The 6,124-nt window shown below is 32.2% G+C and overlaps 1 long non-coding RNA gene across 4 annotated transcripts; it reads right to left on the reverse strand.

The window, feature by feature from the left end:
- Nucleotides 1-830: 830 nt before the first annotated feature.
- On the reverse strand, nt 831-5,882 carry LOC131602448 (uncharacterized). Of its 4 annotated transcripts, XR_009284091.1 has the most exons (6): nt 5,474-5,882; nt 4,981-5,095; nt 4,212-4,472; nt 4,056-4,094; nt 1,422-3,765; nt 831-1,193 (listed from the first exon to the last, which is right to left on the reverse strand). It is a non-coding gene; the product is annotated as an uncharacterized LOC131602448 (long non-coding RNA). The 4 variants fall into 4 exon arrangements; XR_009284094.1 differs by lacking the exon at nt 831-1,193 and having other exon boundaries at nt 1,476-3,276; nt 4,263-4,472; nt 5,474-5,875; XR_009284093.1 differs by lacking the exon at nt 831-1,193 and having other exon boundaries at nt 1,476-3,765; nt 4,263-4,472; nt 5,474-5,875.
- Nucleotides 5,883-6,124: the final 242 nt, after the last annotated feature.

Here is a 6,124-nt window from a genome sequence, read left to right on the forward strand (position 1 = left end):
AACCTAAGAGACAAAATAAAATGATAGTCCAATATAAGTATATAACATAAATAATTTTTTTTGTCCCATAATTAATTATATTAATTTTAAAGGAAAGAGGAAATATTTCATTGGAAATATGGCTCATAAAAATATTATTTTTGTCATGTAGATATAATTCTCTAAATATTTTATATAATGTTAATAAAAAAATTGTTTTAGTTAATTTGTATGTTTAAATTTATGTATAAAAAAATTATCTAAAACTTATGCTTAAAAAGATGAAACAAAACAAAATAATAATTAAGAACGCATGAAATTAACTTACTTTATTATTTAATTTTTATAGTTTATGAAATAAATAAAAAATTACAAATGCCAATTTTAGGGGTTAAACAAAAGACACACTCACAAATATTAAAAACGCATAGAATAAACTTTGAACCATTTTTGAAATAAAATTAAATTAATATTCTTATGTATTTATTGTTAAAAATTTATAGGGGCACCACTCTTTTCATTCGCCCAAGACACTCAAATTCAAAGGACCGACCCTGGTGACTATCTTCCATGGTTCACTCATAATTGACTATCATAGTTCACACATAATTGACCAACTATTAAACTTTCAATTATATAATTTATTAAATAATTAATTTATAAATTAATGAAAAATTATAAATATAAGGACTTTAATGAACTAAATATTTAAAAAATTAAATATTTTTTACTATTTAATCATTCAATTATTAATATTTAAACTATTAACATTTTTTTAAACCAAAACTATTAACATTTTAAAATTTGTTTTATAAACTATCAACGTTTAAATATTTAAAAACCTACCATTATTATTTAACATTTTAAATAAAATTTAATATTAATATATAAAATATTCATTATATACATTAAATATGCCAATTTGCTACTAAAGAAAGTATTCATTATATACTTATGTTTTGCCAACATTTAACAAAAAACATGAGTAGTCTGGTGGCGAGCAATACATGCATTTAGTTAGATGGAGTGAGTTCGAATCCCGTTAAGATCAATTTTTAAAAATGCCAATCAAAATCCCTTTTACTTCCTTACATTTGAAAGAATATCTTTCATTAAATATTCACTGTAAAATCCCTTTTACTTCCTTACATTTGAAAGAATATCTTTCATTAAATATTCACTGTAAAAATGTCCAAAACTTCATCAATTAGGCACTGCAGTAAACAAAAACATGTTAGATTTATGACTAAGATAAATCCCATTATAAAACATCATACTTAGAAAAACTTCATCAATTAGGCACTACAGCAAACAAAAACATGTTAGATTTATGACTAAGATAAATCCCATTATAAAACATCATACTTAGAAAAATATTGATTAATTCAATTTTTCTGCTTCAGTTTAATGTCTAACAGCAGCACCCATTTTGCCATATTTACCTTGAAGAGCATTAACGTGAATGCATGAGAGCTTGCTGAAGTTGGATACAAATATTCAAACATATATACTACTTTCCATGTGAGTTTTTCATTATGTTGTTTGAGCTCGAGGGAACTCCAATTTAGAGTGAATAGCAAATAGCAATCATCACATTTTTTTTACAGATCCAACGAGAACTACATACAACAGAAATAAATTTTATCACGATAAGCCCTTTGATTTCCCTTTGATTTCACTGTCAGAAAACTATATATGCTCTTATAGCAACATCACTGAACTTAAGCAATTTTTTTGAACACTTGCTACCAAAACCACATTCATAACCCGCATCGTACATAACCGAAATTCTTTCAGTCCATACTATATCCCTGCACATTATCAAAATAAACCAAAAAAAGATGTGTGTGTACTTGAACAACATACATGGTATACATAGAACCTCTTCAATGTTACCATCGGCTGATCTTTTTCGGAGAAATAACATCATCGGCTGATCTTTACATCATCAGCTCTAATCATATCAATAGTTCTATCCGAAGAATGAAATGTTGAAACAAAATAAAAATATCCAAACAGTAGCACTTCTCACAAGTAATACGAATTGCCGAGTCGGGGCATCACATCACAACAGAATTTTTAGTGAAGGTATCCTATAAAAATCAATAAGACTGACACTTATGTTTAACGAACAAGATGTTAGTAGACAAAGTGGGTGAAACAGTATCATGTGTAATATCAAATATGATAGGAGCACTCTTGGATCCAAGAGGTAGACCCATGATTGAACGAGGGAATGATAGAAATAAATGATCAAGCAAACAAACATTTATGCTTCAGAACAAGGAATAGCTAGGAAACAATATATTGTAGGCTAGCTCCGCCAGGATAGCTGTATAAAATTTGCTGTCCTAGTATCTTTCAGTTGTGTCCCTATCCAAGCTTTTTATTTTATTTTAGCCTCTCAGTTTACGGATTATATACAAAATTGTCAGTATAGTAATTCTTCATCCAAAATATTTTGTCAAACATTTGAATTCTGACATGATATTTTATAAAAATAGAGAAGTCCCTATGGCTATTACTGTGGTAGTCTTACATGAAAATTAGTTAGTGATTATGTCATGCCAATATTTTATAAATAAAGATTTGAATGGAAAATCACGATAACAAAAACAAATTAATAGATGAGTTAATGAGATTTGTGAATTAATTGACTAAAACAAACATGTTGATAAAGAAAAACCCTAAATAAATACAAATAAGAGCATTGGATGTGCAGGACCAACTTTAACAGAAACTTATTAATTTCTACCAGAAGAAACTTAGTTTCAGATCAGTACAAACACATTTGATTTGAATTATTAATCTGAATCTTTCATTTGATTTATCAGTAGTAGTAAGTCAGTCACGACTCACAACTAACCTATCCTAACCCAACAACCCACTAACTGTCAATTCAGTTTCACCCTAACTTCTAACAGTTTCATAACTAATCCCTAACCGAATTGTAACTAACATGAAACAAAGAATCAGAAGGATAACCAACCTGAAGTCTCTGCCTTTTGAATCTATATAAGTCAGCACTTCCATCACTTACAGGGTCTCTGGATTCTCTTCTCCACTTTCCCACACCATCTTTCCTCCACCATTTCCTCCACCATTCTTCTTCTCCTCCACAATTCACTCTCCATTTCGTTCATCTTCACAGTTCTTCAATCACACAGAGAGCTCTCTCTATCTCTGCTGATTCTTTCTCTTCATCGATTGATAAACGCAATTCTATCGCACCAATCTCAGAGCCATTGAAGCTTCATCATCTTTGCAATGAAATACACGTCGCTCATCTTCATTCATCTGCATCAACAACAACACGATAGTCAACTTCTAATTCTATCAACAACACGCAATCAACAAGACTCAATTTGAGATCGCTAATCAAAATCGGAAAAAGAAGAAAGCGAAGAAGAAAAGCAAAGAACTAAAGAACAGTGATGTTGCCGTTAGCCTTTGCCGCTGTCCGTTCATGTTTTAGGCTCAGTACTTTTATTAGAAATTACATCCATGGCGCTCTTCGATTTTTCCGGGAATATGATATCGTCTATGATATGATTGAAACCCCTAGAAGATAGACCCCTTAAAGTCATACGAATTCTTTGCGTGAACTGATTATTAGTCCCCCGCTCTGTCATCAATCATGACAACATTAACCAAATCTGAGTTGGTTCCGACGTCGTTCCAAATGACTTTTGATGGCGTACTAAATGACTAATACTATGAACAACATTCACCGAAAAATCATACTATACATATGACGAGACCGAACCAGAATCGGTTTGTATCGACCTGCAGCTCAATTAGAAAAATGAGCTAGTTGTTACATTTTATAGTAAACAAATAACTCACAGTTACGAACATCTTATATGGATATTTATTGAATTATTATTCCAACAGTGAATTAAAACTGGGGAAGCCAAAATGAGACTTATCTTAGTTCACATGCTGATGTCGGAAATTTGATTTTTAAAACTACAAAAACAATTTGATTGCAATTCTTTCTTAAAGAGAACAGAACATAGGCACTTTAGCCAACAAGTTAAGGTGCCTTCTAAAAACTTGGAATTAAGTATGCTGACCTCTTTGAAAATGTTGCTATGTGAAGTTTCCACAAACCCCTACATCAAAGCCAAAAGCTAAGTCAGCAGAAGAGAATTTAACAAATAGAAATCACTTGAAGCTTCTTGACACTAGAGTACATGAACTTGAAAGATATAGAAGTTTTATAGACAAACCAATTTTTTGAACAAGTTGATGGATTCTAAATTTGATTCTCCAATTTTAACCTGAAAGATGTTGATCCCTAACTCCTCAATAGCAAAGGTCATCATCATCAGATTTCGGTTGATGGATCATAACTCTAGAATTCGGCATACAATATCTCTTCCCTTTTGTACCAGCAGCAAGGAGAAATGCACCCATGGATGCTGCAAGTCTGAGACAAACTGTTGACACATCTGCCTTGCATAACTTCATGGCATCATAAATTCACATTCCTGCAGAAGACAGACTTATTTCAGATTCATTAAAGGCAGTTCCTTTCCAATACTCAATGATTCAATAAACCGAGTTCCTTATGGATAAAACTGTTCAAAAGCTAAAACGGGATGCCATTTTCAAATGTCTGAATTTGCTTGTAAATTCCAGTGATCAACAATTTATTCTATTCACAAATGTTTACATTTACAATAATCACCTATTTATACATGATAATCCTAACTACCCCATTAACTAATAATTTCCTTAACTAACTCCTTAGCTTAAATCCTAACAAACTCCTCCATGTTCTATATTCTAACAGTTACCACAAGCAGTGAATCAACAAACTAATGTGAGTTATTAAAAGCTAAAATCTTGTGTAAGGTATTAAGTAAACATCTATGCGCAATCAATCGACAAAACTGAGCTCGAGATTCAAGTAGATCCACAACGAGTCAAGTGCACAGATAAGAACAAACACGTAAAAAAAGAAGTATAAAACTTTGTTTACACTTGTTTACCTACCAGCAGTAACAGAACCACCAGGTGAATTTATGAACAACTTGATGTCTTTCTTAGGATCATCAGCATCCAAAAACAAAAGTTGACTGATTACAAAATCTGCTGTCGTATCATCCACCTGCTCAAACAAAGAAATTCACAAGCAGACACCATCAGATACCATCTCTTCAGTTCCATTTCATTTCCCCTCTTTGTTTTTTCATTTTTCTACCAAATTAACTAACAACCATACAAAAAATCCCAAAATCAACAACATCAAACACCTTGTCTGCAATTCAGCCCTATTATCGTAAAAACTCTCTTTTTTTTAACCCTTTTCTCCTATTTGTCCATTTTTCTGCTGTTGTGAGCATGCTATTAGACTGAATCTACCCACATGAAAAAGCTTGTAAATTTCCCATAAAAACATCAAAAGATACAAAAGGGTACTCCTAAAATATCAAAATAACAGCAACAACCCCACCAACCCAAAAGAACGGGAAACAAGATTCATAACCTGAGAACCCAAAAAAGACAATCCTTTGACGGAGAAGCATGTTGGTGGTGTCAAGTTCTTCGAAGTTGGGAAGCCATGGAGAAGCGGTTTTGGCAGATAAATCATGGGAAACAAGCCAGTTGGAGGATAAAGTGGGTTTGATTGCGTTACAGATTGTTGGTCTGTGTTTGGTTGAAAGATTGAGGGTGAGAAATCATTGACGGTGGATGTGAGAAATCATTGACGGTGGATGTGAAATTCGGGGATGAATTGGGAGGAGAGAGAATCGTCGTCGGTTGACGCTGTAAAATGAAGAGTGCAAAAATGGCGATTAGGGATTAGAGTTCTTGAGAGTGGGAGATTTCTGTGTTTCAATGAAAGGAGAACGTGAATATGGTGATGATGAAGTGAGGAAGATGTGGATATACTTTATTTTATTTTAATTGATCTTTTAATAAAAATATTACATTTTAAAAACAATATTAATATGTTAGGGACTAAGTTGCAATATATAAACTATAAAATTACCACAGTAAGTGTCAATAAGGTCATTTAATGCTTCAGTCCACTGTGGCACTATTAGGGCTTAGGGCTTAATTCTGATTGGTCAGACAGTGACTTCACCACTGAAGTCAAACGGGCGAATGCACCGTAGAATTTCCCTTATTTTTA

Source organism: Vicia villosa, linkage group LG5 (assembly GCF_029867415.1).
Source record: "Vicia villosa cultivar HV-30 ecotype Madison, WI linkage group LG5, Vvil1.0, whole genome shotgun sequence".
Lineage (NCBI taxonomy): Eukaryota > Viridiplantae > Streptophyta > Magnoliopsida > Fabales > Fabaceae > Vicia > Vicia villosa.